Here is a 24,178-nt window from a genome sequence, read left to right as displayed (position 1 = left end):
AGATTTATAAATTAAATGCTTTATTACAAACCAGTACATTCTGCTACTTTGTTGTATCATAGCTGAAAAAGACCATGTGTGGAGCCTGATAAGCTGCTTGCTGTAAAAATGTCCAGTTGCTTTCTGTTTGGGGAAAAAACTTTCCCCCTGCTTGCCCTCACATGTAGGGGATTGATCCTGCAGTTATTATACTCAACTACTTCCCTTAACTTCAGTGGAAGTTGTGCATGCATAGTAATTGCAGGACTGGGCTCACCGAGGTGTGGGCCAGTCTGTTAGAGGACAATTTGACCCATTTTACTCAGCCATAAAATCTGAACTCAAAATATAATGCAGACTTATTTAGGATATTAGGGGGGTTATTAATGCTGACCTATGGTTACTTTTGAGCTTCCAGTATCAGGAAGGGGATTTTCCTCTGTATTGGATTACACATTTAAAAAGCATCCGTTTTCCATAAATCGGCTAAGTTGCACATGAAATTCTGTGTCCCGCTATCATGGTGATATTCTGCAGGTGCTTGCATGGGTGTCTTTACATACATTAATGTGGCTAATATGTGACTACTTGTTATAACTGTTGACTCAGGAAGTTTTAACAAGTTTCCACCATCACTCAGCATGAACCAAAACGATGACTTCAGAACGTACGGCGAAACAAGATGCCTTTCTAGATAGGCACCATTCATACATGTGGCCAGCAAACGCCCTACTCGGGCGCGGGAAAGCTCAAGGAGACCTTCCCGGGGGCCTCAGCAGGCCCTAGAGCAAGCCCCGCCCCCCACTTCTTTCAAGCGCTCTCGCGAGGCGGGTCACAGCGGGGAGCTGAGGTGCAGCAGCATTTCGTGGCGGCTGGGAAGGTGCCTCAGGCTGCGTGGAGCTCCTGCCCTCCTCCCGGCAGGCAGGCAGCTCGGGGCGAGCGAAGCAGCAGGGGAGACGCGGCCCTTCCTCCGCTCGAGCCCAGGGGCTGGGCAGACCCCTGGTAGGTGAGGCCACAACCAGCCCTGGCAGCCCGCAGGTGGGATCCACTGGGGAGCGGCGCGGCAGGGGCGGGGGCCGCCCGAGCAGCCCTGCCTCGCCCGCTGCGCAGGCACTGCGGGCTGTCCTCTGGCTGCAGCTGCCGCGGCCAGGACCGCGCCGCTCCTCCAGCCGCCGGAGGTAGGAAATGGGGCCCCCTCGCGCTCCACGCCCGGGCGCTGCGGCTGGACCCCGCGCACTGAGCCCAAGTGACCGCGGCGGGCCGTGCGGGGCAGCTAAATATAATCCGCGCCTCCCCGGGAGCGCGCGTCTGGGCCCCTGCTAGGGCGAGGCGGTGGGCTAGTCCCTGGCCAGGCAGCGCACGGAGGGAGCCGGCTCCATCCCAGCCTCGCCAGCGTCCTGCCGCCGCCGGCATGGCTTCTCCTGGGCCGCTAGGTGAGCCCCCCGGCAGGGAGACGGACCCCTGAGGCCGCTGCAGTGGGCATAGCAAATGCCGCGGTGACCTTCTTCTCCCTCCCCCCATTGCGGTCCCTGCTCGCAGGGGCAGCGCTGGACTCCTCGTGGTGTCTGGGACAGAGCTGATTTAGGACGGGCGTGTGGAACAGTCAGGCCCTGGACCTTCCCGGAGCGCTGCGTCCCTTTCAGGCGTCTGAGTTGTGTTGCCTGGCCTCCACTTCCCTCCTTTCAAATTACTTACAAAAAAATCAGCCACAATACACAAAAAAAGTGTCACAGCACAGTGTAAAATAGCAGACTCTCATTTTTACCAGGTAATGACATTTCTGTCTATTACATAGATCACTAAAAACAAGTTTTTGTCTATATGAAATTTGTCTGTACTGATTTTGCTAGTGCTTTTTAGGTAGTCTGTTGTAAAACTGTGCAACTACACAGCATCTGTACAGCAGAGCTTAACTCCGAAATAAGCCACTCAAATTGAGCTACATCAATTGCGTAGCTTACAGTATTTCAAAATAGGGAGCGTCTCCAAAGCAGTTATTTCAAAATAGTGATAGAAATGTAGCTGTGATAGTCTGGTGTAGCTGAAACAAAAAACAGGACTATGTAGCGCTTTAAAGACTAACAAGATGGTTTATTAGGTGATGAGCTTTCGTGGGCCAGACCCACTTCCTCAGATCAAATAGTGTAAGATATATATGGTTGTGACAATTTTCTTCCACTATTTGATCTGAGGAAGTGGGTCCGGCCCACAAAAGCCCATCACTTAATAAACCAGCTTGTTAGTCTTTAAAGCGCTACATAGTCCTGTTTTTTGTTTCAAAATAGAGCACTCTTCCTCCGACTTCCCTTACTCCTCATACAATGAGAGTTACAGGAATTGGAATGAGAATGTATTTCGACATTATTTTGAAATAACTACCTGAGGCGTAGTCACAGACTGTTATTTTGAAATAACGCTAGTTATTTCAAAATAATGTTGCTGTGTAGACGTATCCTGAAGGAGCTGATGTACTGTCTGGAAGACCTCTGCATATCCCCTCTTCCCCCACTGTTTTTCTGATCAATCATTGTCTTTTAAATAATCACATTGTCAGGTAGTATCCAACACCGCTCTCAGTACTCCAACTTTAAGAGAAGTAATATGCCCATGCAGGTTAATGAAACCAATTGTAGTATATCAGAAAAAAGTATCAGGAAAGAAGAGAGGATTTTGTGAGTATTGCATGATATTCTGCCTCTCATTCCCTTGTCCTCAAATCATAACAGGGGTAAATCATTTTACTTTGGCACATTTGAAAACAGTTTAGCTGCTGCTATAGATGGGACAAACCCAATTTTCACTTCCATGTTCCACTAGGGACTAGAAGGGCCTTCCTTAGGCATATGCAGCATACATAGCTGCCCCACTGAGGCCCCCATCTTAGTGGTGCCCTATCCTGTATATGCCTAGGGCGAGTGACTGCCAGGAGGGGATATCAAGCAGGTAGAACCTGACTCCAGTGACCCCATCTCCTGGCCTCCATGAGCTGAACCCAACTGCTGCTGACCTACTCTGCATCAATGGGGCTGGGAGCAGAGCTATGTCTGCTGAAGTGGGGGACCCAGACAGGTTGGAGCAATAGCCCCAGGCCCAACCCATCTGAGAACGGAGCACTGGGAGGCAGCTGGATTCCTGGGCATCGGGCAGGCAGCAGGGCCCTGGACGCAACAACGAAGATACGACGTAAAATGTGGTGTGTTGCAGCACTCCTGCCCAGTTCCTGTGACTATGCTTAGTGCTCTGCTCCTCCTCCCACAGCCCCACCCTCTGCATAGTGGCTGTTCCCTCACCGCAGGCACCATAAATCTTAAGGACAGCTCTGAGGACTAGTCATACTATCTTTAATGGTGCCAATTTGATCCTACAATCACTAGCTGTGAATGGTTTCCAGTACCACAGCGGAGGCAGGCTCGAAGTTCCTGTTATTGACAACTATATCTGGGTCTGTAACTGTTGTCAGACATACAAGTTGGGTGAGGTAATATCTTTTGTTGGACCAACTTCTGCTGACGTGAGACAAGCCCTGTGTGGCTCAAAAGCGTGTCATTTTCTCCAAGATAAGTTGGTCCAATAAAAGATATTACCTCACCCACCTTGTACCTCTAATATCCTGGGATTGACACAGCGGCAACAACACAGTATGTAACTGCTGCTGATTTCTTTAGCTATGGAGGTCAATAGAAAGAGTCCTATGACTTTAATGAGACTTGAGTGATAAATTGAAATTAGAACCTCAGTGTGGATACCTCTGCTGCAGTCTATTGCCTTGTCACTGCATCAGTAGGCCAATCATGTATAGAAATTATTCTATGATTATACTCGATTTTGTGAGTTTAATATTTGGTGTTAGCATATTGTTGCTAAATAGAAAAGCTTAATAAGGGTCAGAACCAAAGTCAGTGGGAGTCTTTCCCTTAACTTCACTGGGCTTTGGATCAAGTGCTAAGAGAGAAGAAAAATATCCAGTAAATCACCATTACTTTCTGCATTTTTAAATAGAAAGTATTGAAATCCCTAAGGAGAGAGGCAATTCTTGATTTTAGGACTAAACGATGCTCAAGATCTGGTTCTGAATGACTTGGTAATAATGACCATAATGCAATTAAACACCCTTGTAAGGCGAGAGAGAGGAAATACCAATGAAAGCCAACATCCTAGCATTTAACTTCAAAAAGGAGAAGTACACAAAAATGAGGAGGCTAGTAATCCGAAATTAAAAGGAAAAGTCACAAGAGTGATATACCTGCAAAAATCTTTTACTATGATATTTTTAGAGGTGCAAGCTATATATATGCCCCTACCCCCAAACAAAGGAATAAGAGGACCCAAAATGCCACCATGGTTAAATGTAATAAAAGAGGAAGTTAGAAGCAAAGTAATCCTTTAAAGACTGGAAGTCACATCCTGTTGTGGAAAATCAAAAGGAGCACAAACTGTCAAGCCAAGTATAAGACTACAGGCCAAATAAAAAAAAAAAAAACAGCTTTTTTTTTTTTTTTTTTTTAAAGTACATCAGAAGTAGGAAGTCTGCCAAATAGTCAGTGGGACCACTGTACAATCCATGTGCTAAAGGAGTACTCAAGGAAAATAAGACTTAATGCATCCGAGAGTACTGAGGGAGTTGGCAAATATCTTTGAGGAGCCTTTGGCCTTTATCTTTAAAAAGTCATGGAGATCGGGAGAGATCCCGGATGATTGGAAAAGGGCAAATGTAGTGCCCATCTTCAAAAAAGGGAAGAAGGACGATCCAGAGAACTATAGGCCGGTAAGTCTTACCTCAGCCCCTGGAAAAATCATGAAAGGGATCCTCAAGGAATCCATTTTGAAGCACTTGGAAGAGGGGAATGTGATCAGGAATACAGGCAGTCCCCGGGTTACGTACAAGATAGGGACTGTAGGTTTGTTCTTAAGTTGAATCTGTATGCAAGTCGGAACTGGCATCCAGATTCAGCCGCTGCTGAAACTGATCAGTTTCAACAGCGGCTGAATCTGGACGCCAGTTCTGACTTACATACAGATTCAACTTAAGAACCCCAGGCATCCCCAAGTCAGCTGCTGCTGAAACTGACCAGCGGCTGATTCCAGGAAGCCTGGGGCAGGGGCTTCCTGTAGTCAGCCACTGGTCAGTTTCAGCAGCGGCTGACTTGGGGACGCCTGGGGCAGAGAAGCTGGGGTGCTGCTGGGTTGGTCCAGTAGCGCCGCCGCTCCTCGGCGCTACTGGACCAACCCAGCAGCACCCAAGCTGCTCTGCCCCAGGCGTCCTGATTCAGCCGCTGCTGAATCTGACCAGCAGTGGCTGAATCAGGACGCCTGGGGCAGAACAGCTGGGGTGCTGCCCGGTTGGTCCCGTAGCACCCAGAGTGGCGCTACGGGACCAACTGGCAGCGCCCCAGCTGCTGTACCACAGATGTCCGGAGCAAAGCCATGGAGCACGGGGGCAGCGGGACAGCCCAGACGCGTCGTGGCTGTCCTGCTGCCCTCGGGCTCCGTGGCTTTGCTCTGCTTTGTTCCCCGTCCCCCTGGTCTACAGACCAGGGGGACGGGGAGCAAAGCCGCGGAGCACGCGGGCAGCGGACAGCCCAGACGCGTCTGGGCTGTCCGCTGCCTGCGTGCTCCGCGGCTTTGCTCTGCTTTGCCCCCCCGTCCCCCTGGTCTGCAGACCGGGGGGGGGGGCAAAGCAGAGCCAAGCCGCGGAGCGCGCTGCTAGCTGACAGCCCAGATGTGTCTGGGCTGTCAGCTGACCGCGCGCTCCGCGGCTTGGCTCTGCTTGGCTCTGCTTCTCCCCCCCCCCCCCGTCCCCCTGGTCTGCAGACCAGGGGGACGGGGGGGCAAAGCAGAGCAAAGCCGCGGAGCACGCAGGCAGCGGACAGCCCAGATGCGTCTGGGCTGTCCGCTGCCCGCGTGCTCCGCGGCTTTGCTCCCCGTCCAGGGGGACGGGGGGGCAAAGCAGAGCCAAGCCGCGGAGCGCCCGGCCAGCTGACAGCCCAGACGCCCGGGGGGGGGGGGCAAAGCAGAGCCAAGCCTCGGAGCGCGTGGGCAGCGGACAGCCCTGTCCGCTGCCCACATGTTCCGCCGCTTTGCTTCCTCTCCCTGGTCTGCTGGAGACCAGGGAGAGGAACGCCCCGTTCGTAACTGCGGATCCGACATAAGTCGGATCCGCGTAACTCGGGGACTGCCTGTAGTCAGCATTGATTCATGAAGGGCAAGTCGTGCCTGACCAGTCTGATTAGCTTCTATTATGAGGTAACTGGCTCTGGATATGGGAAAGTCCCGCTGTAATTTGAGACTAATGCTCTTTGTTCTGCCATCCGTCACCACTGAGAACAGCCTTTCTCTGTCCTCTTTGGAACCTCTCGAGGAAGTTGAAGGCTGCTATCAAATCCCCCCTCATTCTTTTCTTCTGCAGACTAAACAAACTCAAATCCCTCAGTCTCTCCTCATAGGTCATGTGCTCTAGCCCCCTAATCATTTTGGTCACCCTCTGTTGGACCTTCTCCAGTGCATCCACATCCTTTCTATAGCGGGGGAGAGGGCCCAGAACTGGACATAATACTCCAGATGTGGCCTCATCAGAGCTGAATTAAGGGGAATAATCACTTCTCTAGATCTGCTGGCAATGCTCCTTCTAATGCATCCTAATATGCCATTCACCTTCTTGGCTACAAGGATACAATGTTCACTCATATCCATCTTCTCATCCACTGTAATCCCCAGGTCCTTTTCTGCAGAACTGGTTCGTAGCCAGTTGGTCCCCAGCCTGCAACAATGCTTGGAATTCTTCCATCCCAAGTGCAGGACTCTGCACTTGTCCTTATTGAACCTTATCGGATTTCTTGTGGCCCAATCCTCCAGTTTGTCTAAATCACTCTGGACTCTGTTCCTGCATCTACCTCTCCCCCTAGCTTAGTGTCATCTGCAACTTGCTGAGGGTGCAATCCATCCCCTCAGCCAGGTCATTAATAAAGATGTTGAAGAAAACAGGTCCCTGAACCGAACCTTGGGGCACTCCGCTAGAAACCGACTGCCATCCTGACATCAAGCTGTTGATCACTACCCGCAGGGCCCAACCTTCTATCCATCTTACCGTCCATTTATCCAATCCACATTCCCTTAACTTGCTGGCAAGAATACTGTGGAAGACCGTATCAAAAGCTTTGCTAGAGTCAAGTTATCCACTGACTTTCCCATATCCACAGAGCCAGTTACCTCATCATAGAAGCTAGTCAGATTGGTCAGGCACAACTTGCCCTTTGTGGGACTGAGGTAAGGCTGACTGTTCTGTACTTCCCTGGATTGTCCTTTTAAAGATGGGCACTACATTTGCCTTTTTCCAATCATCTGGGATCTCTCCCGATCTCCACAAGTTTTCAAAGTGTGGCACAGTCTGGGCTAAGCCCTGTGGGTCCTGCGGGTGCTTGTGGGCCTCAGAGGCTTGCAGTGTCCCTAATTACTGCCACAAAGGCAAGGGTACTCTGCTAACAGAGCCTCTTTCATCATTGTCCTTTCTCCAGTCCCTGCTGGCTCTTCCAACCAGAGGGGAGGATTGGAGGGAACCCAGTTCCACCCACTTGCTCCTGGTTCTGGCCCAGGTCTCTATAGGAGAAGGCAGCCCCAAGCAGGTCGTGTAGCTTGGCCCTTGCCCCTTGAGCAGCAGTCCTTCCCTGGGCCACTTCCCCAATTCCTTCTGCAGTACTTTGTTCCTGATATCACGGAGCAAACCTTCACGTTCGCTCATGCAGGTGTTTTTTCTTGTTCTCAGCTGCTCCCTTCTTCTTGGGTTCTCCACTAGTCTGTCCCTGGGGAAGTGTTTTTTATAGTGCACACATCCACCTTAAGTGGCTGCAGGTGTTTCAATTACAGGCAGTCCCCGGGTTACGTACAATATAGGGACTGTAGGTTTGTTCTTAAGTTGAATCTGTATGTAAGTCGGAACTGGCATCCAGATTCAGCCACTGCTGAAACTGACCACCAGTTCTGACTTACATACAGTATCAATTTAAGAACCCCAAGCGTCCCCAAGTCAGCTGCTGCTGAAACTGATCAGCAGCTGATTCCAGGAAGCCCGGGGCAGAGCAACTCTGCATCGGGCTTCCTGTAGTCAGCGCTGGTCAGTTTCAGCAGCGGCTAAATCAGGACGCCTGGGGCAGAGCAGCTGGGGTGCTGCTGGGTTGCTCCAGTAGCGCCGCTCCTCGGCGCTACTGGACCAACCCAGCAGCACCCCATCTACTCTGCCCCAGGCGTCCTGATTCAGCCGCTGCTGAAACTGACCAGCAGCGGCTGAATCAGGACTAGAGCAGCTGGGGTGCTGCTGGGTTGGTCCAGTAGTGCCCAGAGCAGCGCTGCGGGACCAACCGGCAGCACCCCAGCTGCTCTGCCACAGGCGTCCAGAGAAAAGCCTAGTCTGCTGGGGGGGGGAGGGGCGTACTAGCTGCAGACCAGGAAGACGTGGGCAGCGGACCGAGACGCCCCAGCAGACCACCCCAGAAGACCAGGAAGACGTGGGCGGCGGACCGAGACGCACCGCGGTCCCGCCGCCTGGGTCCTCCGCGGCTTTGCTCCCAGTCTCCCTGGCTTTGCAAAGCCTCGGGGAAGCCGGCAGCGGAGCAGCCCAGGCACGCCTGAGTTGCCCCGCTGCCCGAGCCCCCGCGGCTTTGCAAAGCCTGGGGAAGCCGGCAGCGGAGCAGCCCAGGCGCGCCTGGGCTGCGTCGCTGCCGGCTTCCCCGAGGCTTTGCAAAGCCGTGGGGGGTAGGGGGGGACTTGGGCAGCGGCTTTGCTCTGCGTCTTCCTGGTCTGCAGACCAGGGAGACGCGGAGCAGCTTTTCTCGCCCGGAGTACACGGGCGGCGGGACCGCAAGGTCCCGCAGTCCGTGTACTCCGGGGCAGCCCCGTTCGTAACTGCGGATCCGACATAAGTCGGATCCGTGTAAGTCGGGGACTGCCTGTAGTCCTCCCTTCAGGCTGGTGCCAGATAGGCTTCTGGTGTGGCTGGCTGGCTGGCCATAGTTTTAACAGCCCACTCAGGGAACATAAAGCCACGCACCCATCTTCCTGTATATTTACAGCCCCCTACTCTCAGGGTGTTGTACTTTCTTCTACACCCTCCTTCCTTTTTGGGAGCAGGTGTCTGTGAAGGGGGGCTGCTTCTTTTGTGGTAGGAGGGCCCTGGCTACCAATACATTCTGGGCTGGGCTCCCTTTTTCTACCTGCCTTCTTGCTGGCAGGTTTCTCTCCCCACCCCCCTTTGCCTCAGCTAGTTGGTGAAGGGGGGGGCTCTCGGCTGCTCTGCCTTTGGGTGGAGGGAGGCCCCTCCCATCTTCGGGAGGGGCCTATTTTGGCCCCCCTTCTCTTCTTCATTTCTGCAGGCCTGAACGCCACCATTCCTGCTGCTGCTTTCTCTGAGGCAGAGGAGGTAAGGGAGCTGCTTTAGGGCAGCCCCTAGGGTTTCTTTCTCCCCACAGCTTGCCCTGTGTTGTGAGGGAGACTAAAGGGCTTTTATTAGGATCCCTAGATGGGGGCTGGTGTGGGTCTTCTGGGATGCTGGAGGCAATGGGTGGTTCTCCTTCTCCAGGTTCCCTGCCCCTGCTTTCTACTGCTGCTCCCTCCCATACCCCAGTTGCTGTAGGGGACTCTTCCATTTTTGTCCCCATGGCTTGCCTCCCTGCCCCTCCTCTGCTCTGCTGAGCTCTGCAGCAGGTGTTGCTGGCCTGCTACTCAGGCACCTGTGGTCACACGGGTTCCCTTCCCCCAGCCATGTCTAGCTCCTCCCCGCTCCAAGCAGGTATCTCCTCACTTCCTGCCACTGTTCATCATAACCATCCTTCCACTGTTCATCATAACCATCCTTCCACTGTTCATCATAACCATCCTCTTGTATGCCGATGCCCCTCCTTCTTGTGTTTGGTGCCTGAGCTTCCCCCTCCTTTTAGTTACTCTTCTCTCACTCTCACACAGCTTCACTTGTCCCCATGTTCTTTTAATAATAATTTCCCCCTCATCTCCCCAGTGCAGCCGAAAGAGCCGCTTTTTCCATCCTGTGCTGGGAGCTATATTCCTCACTCCTTTTCCCCTTTTTGAATTATCACCCTTCCAGCCGGGTGGGAGTGGGGGAGGGGAAGCGGTAAACCTTCTTCCTCCCCTTCCTTTCCCTCATTGTTCCCTACCCCGGTGTTTTTGGTTCTCCCCTAATTGCTTGTTTTTGTCTTTCCCTCCCCACCCATGACCACAATGGAAGGGTTGTCCAGTGATGCCCCGCCTGACCCTTCCCTAAAAACAACAACCCTTCTGAGGCTGCTGGGCCCCTCATCACTACAGTAAAGAGGGTGGACATGAATGAGGTCCCCGGGGCCTCGACCACTTCTGCTGCGGTGCCTCCAGTCACCACTGAAGAACCTCCCCTCAAGGGTAGGAAGAGCCTGGGGACCAAAAAGGGCAAGAGCCCCGCCCGGAAGGCAAAACCTCCTGAGGCGAGGGCTCACTCCCTGGCCACAGCTCACATGCTGGCCACCATCCCCCCTCCACCTGCTGCCTCCCAAGCCGCCTCCTGGAATTCCATCCCTGGCAGCCGTGGCTCCTTTCCCACCCTGACCAGGAGGCACGGGGTCTGTTGTCTCCTGGTGGCCGCCTCGCCCCATGTGGAGACCTACATGCGGGCACGCTTGGTGGGGCCCATGACCATGGTGGCAGCCTCTTAAGATGTTTGGGAAGGTGGTATTCTTCCTGGCATCTGAGGCTGCCGCCCAGGAGGTGGTGGAAAGGGGTTTGGCGGTGGGGGGAGTCCATGTTCCTCTCGAGCCTTTGGAGGACCTGGGTGTATGGGTAGTTTTGTCCTCCCTTCCTCCCCGTTGCCAGCCTACTACCTTTCGTTTCCACCCCGGGGAGGCCTCTGTCAGTCCTGAGTCCCCTTCCTCTGGGCTGTAAAGACCCTACCCTCCGCCACGTCCTTTCCTTTTGCCGGCAGGTACAAATCTAACTACTACCGGCGGGATGTGGCGGAGAAGCCCTAGAAGGGTCATTTCTAGTGCCCTATCAAAGGGCCTGGTAACGGGTGTACTACACCACGGGGAAGGCCCGGTGTCTTCCGTGTTGGGTGACGGCACATCTGAAGGGACTGTCCCCTGACCCAGTTTGGGGAGGCACCCAGGACCCCCGATGCTCAGGAGGACACCAGCCCCACTATTGCCGGTGGCCTGGATGGTCTGAACCATGGGGTCACCCCTCCTCCAACCATGACCGTCGTCAATCCCACTCTGGCTCTGCAGCGCCCAGATGAGTGTGCAGGTGCTGTTGCTGCCACTGCCAAAAGCGGTAAGGTGGAGAGAGCGGTGGGATCAATGACAGGACTCAGGCAGGACCTACCTCAGGGGGAGGTGTCCCTTTCCCCTGCTGCCCAGCCCCCGTCTTCCCTTGCCCTTCCACTGCTGCCCTTGTTCTCTGGCTCTTTTCCCATTCAGGCACAGCCCTCTTCCTCCAAGGGATGGAAGCTTTCCAGGGGGAGGCGTCGCAAGTGTGCCCGGCGATCCACCCCACCCACTGAGGGGGAGGACAACCTCCGTGCACCTATGGGGTGGACGCTGGAGCCGTTCCTCATTCTGAGTCCCTGGACACTTCACAGCGCCGTGGGGCAGTAGAGGTGACGATGGCGGTTGCGGGAGGGGTGAACACCTCCATCCGAGGGTCCATGCAAGAGGAGGTGTCCATGGAGGATGCTCCTACTGTTCCCACCTCCACTGAGGAGGTGGGTGCTGACCTTGTCACCGAGAAAGATTACCATCTGCTGGCGGGCTTGCCTTCCTCTCAGGAGGTGGAGGCTTTGTGGTTGACCCCGGCTGCTTCAGAGGGAGATCACCAAGTCTGGGAGGGACAACAATTGACCTCTCCTTCCCCTTCTGATCCACCGCTTTCCCTTCTCCCTGCCTCTGAGTTGCCCCAGGGTGCGACCATCTGCCTGGCCATCGGCAGCACTTCGGCTGTGGCCACCAAAACTCTAGAGGCTCTTAGAGGGCTGGAGCTCCCATCACTCCGTCACCCCTAGCACTGGGGTCTGTGGTGCTGCACTCTCTGTGGCACTCGAGCCCAGCGCTGGGGTGACTATGACTACCCCACCACTTCCCTGCCTTGCAAGGGGACACCGCATCCCGGCACCTCCTCCGCTGAGGCTTCTCACCCTGCTCTCTCTCCTAACCCCTGCCCTACTCCTGGTCTGTTCAACTCTCCTGATTGAACTCCCCCCCCCCCCCCCCCGTTCCCCCCCCTTGTCTTTTCCCTAATCCTCCTTCTCTTCCTCCCCCCTACTCCCCTTCCTCCTCTCCATCCTTTTCCATATCCCTTCACTGAACTCCTTTTCTCCCCTTACTCTATTACTGACACCCCTGGGGTTGCCATGTTTAGCCCAAACATTGGCCCCTGGGAGGCGGTTCTAGTTTCTCCTGCTCCCAGCACATCTGAGGTTCTCCTGCTCCCAGCACATCAGAGTCTCTGCATCCCCATGTTGATGGGTCATGAGGCTCACAGCGGGGTCTGGTCCCAAGGTGTTCAAGGGCCCGAGGCCCTGACGCTAGATGCACTGAAGGGCGAGATGCATGCTTTCTTGGAAGACGTCTGTGGCTTCAAGAACAAAGTTGCTCTTGTCCTTCAGCACTGGGGAGATTTTAATCTCGTCTCGTAAACAGTAAGGGCCCTCTTGGGGGAGGGTCGAGGGACCGGGCGGCGGGAGGCTATGGCCTACCAGCAGGTCCGCAGCTTCTGTGATGTCCTACTCACTTTTGGTTACAGTCACGGTTGCTGTGGGGCCCAATGGGGGCCGCTAGCACTCCTGCCGGCGGGGATCTTCCCCAGCCCTCTCAATGCTGCCGATCATCTTTACCACTCTGAACACCCAGGGCTGTGGGTTGGGTCACTGTAGGTGTTGGGTACTCTCCTTCCTCCAGGAGGGGGCGTACTCTGCTGTATTTCTACAGGACACCCCCACAGCTCCAGTCGCTGAGGCTAGCAGGCGGCTGGAGTGGGGGAACAGGGTTTATTTCAGCCATCTGCCGGCCCCTCAAGCCAGGGTGGCTACCCTGTTCTCCCTGAACCTGCAGCCTGAGGTACTGGGGACTGCCGAGGTCGTGCAGGGTCACCTGCTGCATCTCCAGGTTTGGATGGAGGGGCTAACACTAAATCTTATCAACATCTATGCCCTGATGTCCATCCCAGAGAGACTCCGCTTCTATCAGCAGTTGTCTGCCTTCCTTGGCTCTCTGGATCCTCACGAGTGCCTGGTCCTGGGTGGGTCATCGGTCTTTCCACTCCTGGTTCAACCGCATTTATCTGTGTCATCATCATCTCTTCCGAGCCCACGCCTCCATCATTTGGCCGGCCCCTTTCTCGGACCACCACTTCGTGGCCCTGACAGTCTCTCTTTCCGCAGAGAGGCCGGGGCCTGCCTACTGGCATTTCAGTAACAGTCTGCTGGAAGACGTGGGCTTCGTAGCATCCTTCCAGGAGTTCTGGCTGGCCTGGCGCAGGCGGCGGTGTGCCTTTCCCTCGGTGTGGCGGTGGTGGGATGTGAGGAAGGTGTGCACGTGGCTCTTCTGCTGTGACTACACCTGGGGGGCTAGCTGGCGGAGGGATGCCGCGATAGAGCAGTTGGAACGGGACGTTTTAGAGCTAGAGAGGCGGCTGGCCACTAGCCCTGAGGATCCTCCCCTCTGCGGAGCATACCAGGAGAAGCGGGAGGAACTCCGGGCCCTAGAGGACCTTCGGGCCCGGGGTGCCTTTGTTGGTTCTCGCATCCATCTTCTTCGGGAGATGGATCGAGGCTCCCGCTTCCTTTATGCCATGGAGAAAGAGTGGTTAAAAAGCACATTGTCTGCCTTCTGACAGAGGATGGCACTCTCCCTCATGGATCCGGTAGAGATGCGTGAGAGGGCTAGTGCCTTCTACGCCTCTCTCTTCTCCTTAGATTTGATTGATGTCAGCGCCCGCAGGGTTCTCTGGAATGAACTCCCGACGGTCAGCGCGGGTGACTAGGACCGGTTAGAGCTCCCTCTCTCTCTCTCTGGCCGAGTTCTCGGAAGCCCTCCGTCTCATGCCCAGCAATAAATCCCCAGGCATGGGCAGGCTGACCGTGGAGTTCTACCGCGTGTTCTGGGACGTCCTTGGCCTGGACCTTGCTAGCGTCTGGGCCAAGTCCTTGGAGAGTGGGGTCCTCCGTTTATCCTGCAGGCGAGGTGTGCTCGCCTTGCTGCCCAAGAAGGGGGACCTCCACGATCTGAGGAATTGGCGTCTCGTCTTGCTCCTCAGCACAGACTATAAATCTTCGCCCAAGCCATCTTCCTGAGGCTGAAGTCTGTGCTGTCAGCCATAGTCCATCCAGACCAGACCTATACCGTCCCGGGCCGAACCATCTTCGACAACCTTTTTCTGGTCCAGGATCTCTTAGAGCTTGGGTGTAAATATGGTCTGTCTTTCTCCCTCCTGTCCTTGGATCAGGAGAAGGCATTCAACCAGATGGACCACAGGTATCTCCTGGGCACCCTGCGGGCCTTTGGCTTTGGGCCCCATTTTGTGGGGTTTCTGCAGGTGCTGTACGCCTCCACAGAGTGCTTGGTCAAGTTCAAATGGACTCTGACCGCACTGGTCAGCTTCGAGCGGGGAGTACGTCAAGGCTGTCCGCTGTCAGGCCAGCTTTACGCTCTGGCCATGGAGCCCTTCCTCCGTCTCCTTCGTGAGAGGTTGACAGGGTTGGTGCTCCATGAGCTGGAGACGAGGCTGGTCCTGTTGGCATATGCCGACGACGTGCTTCTCGTGGTCCAGGACCCGGGAGATCTGGCATGGGTGGAGGTTTGCCAAGCTATCTACTCGGCGGCCTCCTCTGCCCGGGTCTACTGGGTCAAGAGTTCTGGCCTGGTGGTAGGGGCCGGGTGGCAGGCGGGCTCCCTCCCACCCATGCTTCAGGCCATCAGGTAGAGCGTGGGTCCGCTGCCCTGTCTCGGCGTTTTTCTTTCTGCCACGCATCCCTCTCTGCTGGAGAACTGGCAAGGTTTAGAGTCCAGGGTGGTTGAGCGGTTGCAGAGATGGATGGGACTGCTCTGGTGTCTCTCCCTGTGTGGGAGGGCACTGGTACTTAAACAATTGATCCTGTCCATGCTCTGGCACTGTCTCAACACCCTGGTCCTTCCCCCGGGTTTCCTGGCCGTTATCCAGCAGATAATGCTGCGGTTCTTCTGGCCAGGACTGCATTGGGTCTCTGCAGGGGTTCTCCATCTCCCACTGTAGGAGGGAGGGCAGGGCCTGATGTGTTTGCGCATGTGGGTTCACGTTTTCGGCCTCTGGGCCCTGCAGAGACTCCTATTTGATGCAGGTAGTCCGGTGCGGAGCATGCTTGCGCACACTTTCCTTCACCACTTCCGAGGGCTCCGACATGACCGGCAGCTCCTTTATCTGAGAGGTCTTACGCAAGACCTCTCTGGGCTGCCAGCCTTCTACCAGGACCTCCTCCGCACCTGGAAGCTGCTTGCGGTGACCAGCGCCTTGGGAGCCACCATGGGGGCAGACCTCCTCGCGGAGCCCCTGCTACACAATCCCCAGCTACGGATGCAGGTAGTGGAGTCCCTCTTGAAGCACCAGAGGTTGGTCCTGGCAGAAATCACCAGAGTCGGAGACCTCCTGGACTACGACTGGGGAGACTGGGTGGATCCTTGGGCACTCACTCAGTGAATGGGGCTTTCCACCCTATGTACTCCCCGGCGCATACTTCAGGAGGTGAGGGACGCTTTGCCACTCACTGCTCGGGTGTACCTAAACAGGGTCCTGCGAGAGGGTGCAACCACCCACCCTTCACCCCCGGTCCTCCCGATCTCTCCATTGGCCCCCAGCCCCGCGTACCTTCCCGACCACCTCACCCTTGTCACCCAAGCAAGCTGCATGCGTTTCAGCCAGTCCCCTTATGAACCTTGCCAAAGAATCACCTGTATGCGCTCGTGCTTCACACGCTCCACTTCTGCACCCTCGTGTCCCACCCAGACACCAAGTGGCAGGACCTCCTACCACCAATAGAGAGTGGGAAATCTCGGTGGGCCAGCCTTTATTCGACCTTGATTCCACAGCCCCCCCGGGGTCATCAGTTGGAGAATCCTGCACGGCGCGGTGAGCACGGGTGTGTACTTGGCGCAATTCACCCCCATCCCCGATACTTGCCTCTTCTGTGCTGTGAGGGAGACCCTGGCGCACATCTGTCTCGAGTGCGCCAGGTTACAGCCCCTCTTTCGGCTCCTCCAGAATCTCCTATTGAGGTTCTGGCTGCAGTTGCCCCCCACTTGTTAATTGACACACACCCCATCTGTGGCCTCACAAAATCGTGGGACCTCCTGGTCAACCTCCTCCTGGCTATCGCCAAATTGGCAATCCTATAAAAGCAAGGAGAAGAGGTTGGCCAGAGGAGAGGCCTCTGACTGTGGGGCCTATTTCTGTTCCTGTATCCGCTCACGTATCCGGGCAGAGTTCCAATGGATAGCATCCTCTGGCTCTCTTGAGACCTTCGGGGGGTGGGGGGGGGGGGCAGTGGGCACTGTCTGAGGTTCTCTGCTTGGTATCCCCATCCGGTTCCCTCATTTTAGCCCTTTGACTCTCTCACCCATCTCTGTTTTCTCATTATTTGTCCCAAGTGATTAGTTGGTTCTTCTGGGTGCTGTGGACCCTCTCTGCAGGCTGGGGGGAGGTCCTTATTTGTGAGTTCCTCACAGATACCAAATAGTATGAGGCTTCGGCAGCTCCCTGTTCTCAGGCTGCCACAAAAGATAATGGCCAAAGGCTCCGCAATAACATTTGTCAACTCCCTTGGATGCATTAAATCCAGGCCCATGGATTTGCGTATGTTTAGCTTTTCTAAATAACTTGTTCTTTCCCCACCAAGGATTGTCCACCTCCATCCCATACTGCATTGCCTAGGTCATTTCTCTGTCTTCATGGACAAGGTCAGCTCCCAAAGGCAAAGAAAGCTTTAAGTCCTTCAGCTTTTCCCAATTCACCTGTCACTAGGTTATCTTCCCCCTATCCAGTAAGGTCTCCACACCCTCTCTAATGACCCTCTTTTTGATAACATGCTTATAGAAACCTTTCTTGTTATCCTTCACATACCTTGCTAGCTGCAATTGCAAGTTTCCACTTCTTGTAAGCTTCCTTTTTGTGTTTGGCTTACTGGGGACATCCTTGGAGAGCTTAATCTGGTCACCTACCATATTTGCTTTTCTTGCTGCACATTGGGTTGGTTTCTTCCTGTGTCTTTAATAAGGTTTCGTTAAAATACCTCTAGCTCTCCTGGACTCCTTCCTCCTTCATGTAAGCATCCCAGGGAATCCTGCCCATCAGTTCTCTGAGAGAGTCAAAGTCTGCCTTTATGAAGTCCAGGGTGTGTATTTTGCAATTCTCCTTTCTTCCTTTGGTCAGGATCCTGAATCCTACCATCTCCTGATCACTGCTTCCCAGGTTGTCACCCACCTCTACTTCCCCTACCAGTTCCTCCCTGTTTGAGCAGCAGGTCAAGCTGCACATAGCCTCTGGTTGGTTCCTTCAGCACTTGTACCAAGAAGTTATTCCCAATATTCTCCAAAAACTTCCTGGATTGTCTGTGTGCTGCTGTATTGGTCTCCCAACAGATGTCAGGGTTATTTAAGTCCCCCATAAGAACCAGGGCCTGCGATCTGGAAGCTTCTCTCAGTTGTCCGAAGAAAGCCTTGTCTACCTCATCCACCTGCTCCGGTGGTCTATAGCAGATGCCAACCTCAACATCAGCCCTGTTGCTTTTACCTCTAAACTTAACCCATAGACTCTCAACAGTCTTTTCTCCCTCTAAATACTGGAGCTCTGAGCAATCATATTGATCTGTTATATACAATGCAACTCCTCCTCCTTTTCTCCCCCTCCTGTTCTTTCTGAACAGTTTATACCCTTCCATGACAGTGCTCCAGTCATGAGTCATCCCGCCAAGTCTCCGCTATTCCAGTCAAATCATAGTTCTTTGACTGGGCCAGGGCTTCTAATTCTTCTTGTTTGTTTTCCAGGTTTCTTGCATTTGTGTACAAACACTTTAGCCAGTTGATTGCCCTACCTTCTCTACTTGAGTCAAGGGTCCTCCTTTGTTGCTCATTCCTTCTTGTATTCCTTCCCGGTATCCGACTTCCTCAGTTACCTCAGGGATTTGGTCACCGTCCCCCAACGAACCTAGTTTAAAGCCCTCCTCACTACGTTTGCAAGCCTGCCCGCGAAGATTCTCTTTCCTCTCATGGTTAGGAGAGAGCCTGATAGCGGTTACTACAGGAATGGGGGATACCTGAGTTGGCCTTCTTCTTTTAGAGATTACATGCTGCCAATTTTCTTTCTTGTTCTGTAGTGCCCTGAATGGCTCCTCAGCCTGCTGTGCCTGCAGGATTGAATGCTGCCTTCTGTCGAGGAAGTCTTCATCCTCTCCTGGGCCTCCAGTCCTCTAATGTTTTCTTCCAAAAGGTGACCAGCTTGCACTTAGTGCAGATGAAATCCCTTCCTTCTTCTGGGAGGAAGAAAAACATGGCCCATGCTGAGCAGGTAACAAAAGCAGACCTATCAATATCCATACCTGCTTTCCTTCTGAGAGATTCCTCAGTTATTAAACTTTCTTGAACGGCAGCAGTGTAGTGAAAGATTTTAAAGAATGGCAAGTGTATCTCACCCCTTTCCCACTTCCCTTCCTTCCTCCCTCTCAACTCCCTGTTAGCTGTCCCTTGTTCGCAAGCTCCCTGGTCACTGACTCACTCCTCTAAATGCAGTAGGTGACCTGCTACTTAAATACCAGATGACTGAAGAGTAGCTAAAGTAACGGCAATTTTTTAAAAAAGGCTCCAGGGGGATTCTTGGCAATACCAATGAGCCTAACTTCAGCACCAGGCAAATTGGTTGAATCAGAATTATTGGACAAAAATGAGCACAATATGTTGGAAGAGAGTCAGAATGGCTTTTACAAAGGGAAATCATGCCTTAGAATTATCTGACTGTGTCAGCAAATGTGAACAGAGGTGATACAGTTGATATAGTACACTTAAATTTTTAGAAAGCCTTTGACAAGGGCCTTATTCAAAGGCTCTTTAGCAAAAAACAAACAAAAAAAAAAAAACCACAGTCCTGGAATAAGAGGGAGGGTCCTGCAATAGATCAGTAAATAGTTAAGATAGGAAACAAAATAACAGTAAATAGTGGGATCCCCAAGGATCTATACTGTAACCAGTGCTGTTCACTATAGTTATAAATGTCTGTGGGAAAGGGTAAACAGTGAGGTGACTAAGTTTGCAGACATGAGTGGCTGATGGGGGAAGGCATTGCCTTCGCAAACAACCAGCCTGCCCAACTCAGAACGCCTACTGTAGGAGTACTGGGAGGGTGCAGTATTCCTGCCCCTGAGTGCCCACCCTCCCCTGTGTTCCAGGGCTGAGGAGGTGGGGCTGCTTGCCTCCCTCCCCGAGCTATGGGGCCACATGCCACTCTTCCTCCTCATACTCCAGGGAAGCTGGGGCCACACTCCACCCACCCTCCCTGTGCTCCAGGCTGTGGAGGCTGCGGCAGTGCCCCTGCCCGCCCTGTGCTGGGGGCGCATGGTGAGGTTCACTACGCTGCCTCCCCATGTTGTGGGGGAAGAGCAGAGGAGGCGGCTTGACTCCCAAGAAAGGGGTGAGCTGGAGGGTGTGCCTTCCTGAGCCCTGCCTTCACCCCCACCCATGTTTGTAGACAATACAATATTACTTAAGAATTCAGTCCAAAGCCAACTACAGTACAAGTTACAAGGGAATCTAATAAATCAGGTGATGGGGCAACACAGTCCCAACTATACACATAGTATGTTGAAGTTGAAATAATTTGAAAGAGATCTTGAAGTAGTCATGGATATTCCTCTGAAAGCATCTGTCACTGCATACTGAGCAGTCAAAAAAAAAAAAGCCATTAGGTAAAGGATAGACTGGAGAAGTCATAAGGCCTCTGTATAAATCCATGGTATGGTCACACTTGGAATATTGTGTGCAATTGTGGTTGCCGAAGGTGTATTCACATTGGGGAAAAAGTACAGAGAAGGGTAATAAAAATTATTGAGGTATGGAACAGCTTCCCCACGAAGAGAGATTAAAAAGACTGGGATTGTTCTGCTTGGAAAAGGGATGAGTGAGGGAGCACAGCACAGAGGGACTATATAAATCACAAAGGGGGTGGAGACTGTAAATAAGTAAGAGTTACTTACTCCTTCACATAAACACACTAACCAGGGATCACCTAATGAAGTTAATGGGAAGCAGGTTTAAAGCAAAAGGAAGTATTTCCCCTCACAATGCTCAGCAGGGCTATGTCTACATTGGCAAGATTTTGCGCAAATACTCTTTAACGCAAGAGTTTTTGCGTTAGTATTTGTGCAAAAAAGCGTCTATACTGGCATGTACCTTTGCGCAAAAGATGTGCTTTTGCGCAAGAGCATCCGTGCCAGTGTAGACACTCTCTTGTGCAAGAAAGCTCCGATGGGGTGGCTCAGAAAGCAGCAAGACCGAGCTGCTGGAACATAGCTTTTTAAAGGGCAGGTGCATAACTCCATGCTGAATTTCAGGTGCCCAAGTGATGCTCTAGTCTGCTGTGGCCATTTTAACCATCGGGCTTTCTTGCGCAAGAAATTAATGTTGCTTGTCTACACTGGCCTCTTGCGCAAGAACAGTTGTGTAAGAGGGCTTATTCTTGAGCAGGAGCATCATAGTTCTTGTGCAAGAAAGCCCTGAGTTCACACATTAGAATGTCAGTGTTCTTGCGCAAGAACTCCCCGCCAGTGTAGACAGGCAGCAAGTTTTTGTGCAAAAGCAAACGCTGTTGGGCAAAATCATGCCAATGTAGACACAGCCCAGGGGTATAGCATACTTAGACCCACTCATGGCTGCAGTGCACTTACTTAGCATCCGCATCCTCCTCAGCCCCCACATCTGAACAGGGGTGAAGTACTGCCACAGCAGACTAGAGCATCACTTGGGCACCTGAAATTCAGCATGGAGTTATGCACCTGCCCTTTAGAAAGCTATGTTCCAGCAGCTCTGTCTTGCTGCTTTCTCAGCCACCCCATGCATGTGCCCAGCTTGGCAGGGAAAGCCCTGTGTCTGAGGACACCCACTGGACTAGGCACAGGGCATGGCCTTACGGAGAAGCTGAGTTAGCTCATCCATCTGAAGGGCCGGCTCCCTGCAAATTTGCACTCCTAGCTACAACACTGGTGTATAGTCAGCCTGTGCAGCTCATTGCCTGGGGATGTTGTGAAGGGCAGAAGTATAACTTGATTCCAAAAATAATTAGATAAGTTCATGGAGGATTGGTCAATTAATGGCTAATAGCCAGGGCAGGCAGGAACACAATCCTAGGCTCTGGATCTCCCTAAACTTCTACCCATTAGAAGCTGGGACCCTACTATAGGAAATGAATTGCTTGATAAATCTGTTAATTTCCTTTGAAGCATCTGGCACTATTGTTCAAAGTCAGGATACTGGGCAAGATGGTCCATTGTTCTGATCCAGTATGGCCGTTCTGACATTCTTATTTATAAATTCACTGTTTTCTCAACCAACAGCAGCTTTTTAGAATAAAAGCAAAAGTGGCTCTCAACTGTGGAAACCAGTGGACATTAAGAAGAATCTTTTAGGTTGAGAAAACAACAAGCAAACATATGAAATGGTTCATATTATCAACATTTGCAGTCTTCAGTCTTGTCATGACCCAGACTGGTTTTCAGTATAAGCCAAACAGTAACTGATCATGCATTTAAAAAAAAAAATCTAACGAACGGTATGAAATGCAAAGGTCATGACGTTCCAGACTTTCCAAAGGTTTGGTGGTATTTGGATCAAGTTTTTTGGTTTACATTCACATCTATTTTTAAACCCAAATAAACATAATGGAATCAGACTCAAAATTTAGGTATTTAAAAATGCTTTTACAAATTAATGCTTCTGGATAGTTATTTGCCCATACTTTCCCCTGAATTGCTACTATATGTATCAGTTGATAGTATCGGTGAAGGAGTTCAAGAAACAAAACTGTGGTGTTGCTGAAGCCACTCTACAAGATCCTGATCTATAGCGGTGCAGCTATAGTATTTTTATGATGGAAGGATATTCAAATAGAAATACTAAATAGAAGAACAGCTTTAATTTTAAAAAAATAGAAACTATAGTCTATATCCTGCCTCCCTCTGACTCACAAATCAAAGGCAGGATATGAGCTGTTTGAAAACTAATTAAAGTCCAGGAGATCTGGCAATACTTTAAAGAAGCCTTATTAAAGGTGCAGAAAGAAACCATTCCCATGAGCAGTAAGAAAAGCAAATATGATAGGTGACCAGACTGGCTTACCAGGTGAGCTTAAACACAAAAAATCCTTGGTGAGCTTAAACACAAAAAGAAAGCTTACATGAAGTGGAAACTTGGGCAGATGACTAGGAAGGAGTATAAATATATTGCCCGAGAATGCAGGGGAGTTATCAGGAAGATGAAAGCTCAGTTGGAATTGCAGCTAGCAAGGGATGTGAAGGGTAATAAGGTTTCTTCAGGCATGTTAGCAATAAGAGGATGATCAGAAAAGGCGTGGGGCCCTTACTGGATGAGGAAGGTAACCTAGTGACAGATGATGTGAGAAAAGCTGAAGTACTCAATGCTTTCTTTGCCTCTGTCTTCACGGACAAGGTCAGCTCCTAGACTAATGCACTAGTCTATGCAGTTTGGGAAGGACGTGGACAGCCTTTGGTGGGGAAAGAACAGGTTAGGAACTATTTAGAAAAGCTAGACATACACAAATCCATGGGTGTGGGTTTAATGCATCTGAGGTTGCTGAGGGAGTTGGCAAATGTCAATGCAGAACCTGTGGCCATTATCTTTGAAAACTTGTGGAGATCGGGAAAGATCCCAGATGATTGGAAAAAGGCAAATGTAGTACCCATCTTTAAAAAAAAAAAAAAAAAAAAAAAAAAAGGAAGAAGGACAATCCAGGGAGCTACATACTGGTCAGCCTTACCTCAGTCCCTGGAAAAATCAAGGAGGGGAACCTCAAGGAATCCATTTTCAAGCACTTAGAAGAGGGGAAAGTGATCAGAAATAGTCAACATGGATTCACCAAGGGTAAGTCATGCCTGACCAATCTGATTAGCTTCTATGATGAGGTAACTGATTCTGTGGATATGGGAAAGTCAGTGGATGTGTGATACCTTGACTTTAGCAAACCTTTTGATACGGACTCCCACAATATTTTTGCCAGCAAGTTAAAGGAATATGGATTGGATAAAAGGACTGTAAGATGGACAGAAAGCTGGCTAGAATGTCGGGCCCAATGGGTAGTGATCAACAGCTCAATGTCAGCTTGGTGGTTGATTTCTAGCGGAGTGCCCAAAGGATTGGTTTTCTTCAACGTCTTTATTAATGACCTGGATGAGGGGATGGATTGCACCCTCAGCAAGTTTGCAGGTGACGCTAAGCTAGGAGGAGAGGTAGACATGCTCGAGGACAGGGATAAGAGTCCAGAGTGATCTAGATAGATTAGAGGATTGGGCCAAAAGAAATCTGAGGAGATTCAACAAAGACAAGTGTAGAGTCCTGCACTTGGGACGAGAGAATTCCAAGCATTGTTACAGGCTGGGGAGCAAATGGCTAAGCAGCAGTTCACCAGAAAAGGACCTGGGGATTACAGTGGATGAGCAGCTGGATATGAGTCAATAGTGTGTCCTTGTAGCCAAGAAGACTAATGGCATATTAGGGTGCATTAGGAGGAGCATTGACAGCAGATCTAGAGTAGTGATTATTCCCCTCTATTTGGCTTTGGTGAGGCCACATCCTGGAGTATTATGTCCAGTTCTGGGCCACCTCACTATAAAAAGGAAGTGGATGCAGTGGAGAGGGTCCAGCGGAGGGCGACCAAAATGATTAGGAGGCTGGAGCACATGACCTATGAGGAGAGACTGAGGGATTTGGGTTTGTTTAGTCTGCAGAAGAGAAGAGTGAGGGGGGATTTGATAGCAGTGTTCAACTTCCTGAAGAGAGGTTCCAAAGAGGACAGAGAAAGGCTGTTCACAGTAGTGAGGGATGGCAGAAAAGGGAGCAGTGGTATCAAGTTACAATGGGGGAGGTCTAGGTTGGAAATTAGGAAAAACTATTTTACTAGGAGGGTAGTGAAGCACTGGAATGGG

General features: G+C 51.9%; 1 protein-coding gene across 12 annotated transcripts in view; it reads left to right on the top strand.

The window, feature by feature from the left end:
- Positions 1-780: 780 nt before the first annotated feature.
- The window catches only part of AMPD3 (adenosine monophosphate deaminase 3), a 127,867-nt gene continuing 104,469 nt past the window's right edge, over positions 781-24,178 (top strand). For 2 of the 12 annotated variants that reach the window (XM_075927936.2, XM_075927935.2), the window contains exon 1: positions 781-981. The gene's annotated coding sequence lies outside the window, so the exon portion shown is untranslated. Of the gene's footprint in view, positions 986-1,034; positions 1,158-20,591; positions 23,118-24,178 lie in introns of those variants that run through there. The other 10 variants (XM_075927937.2, XM_075927938.2, XM_075927930.2 and 7 more) reach the window with 7 other exon arrangements.

Source organism: Pelodiscus sinensis, chromosome 5 (genome assembly GCF_052426305.1).
Source record: "Pelodiscus sinensis isolate ZL-2025 chromosome 5, ASM5242630v1, whole genome shotgun sequence".
NCBI classification, from domain to species: domain Eukaryota; kingdom Metazoa; phylum Chordata; order Testudines; family Trionychidae; genus Pelodiscus; species Pelodiscus sinensis.
The sequence above is the reverse complement of the archived record's forward strand: the minus strand, read 5'-3'. Positions and strand labels throughout refer to the sequence as shown.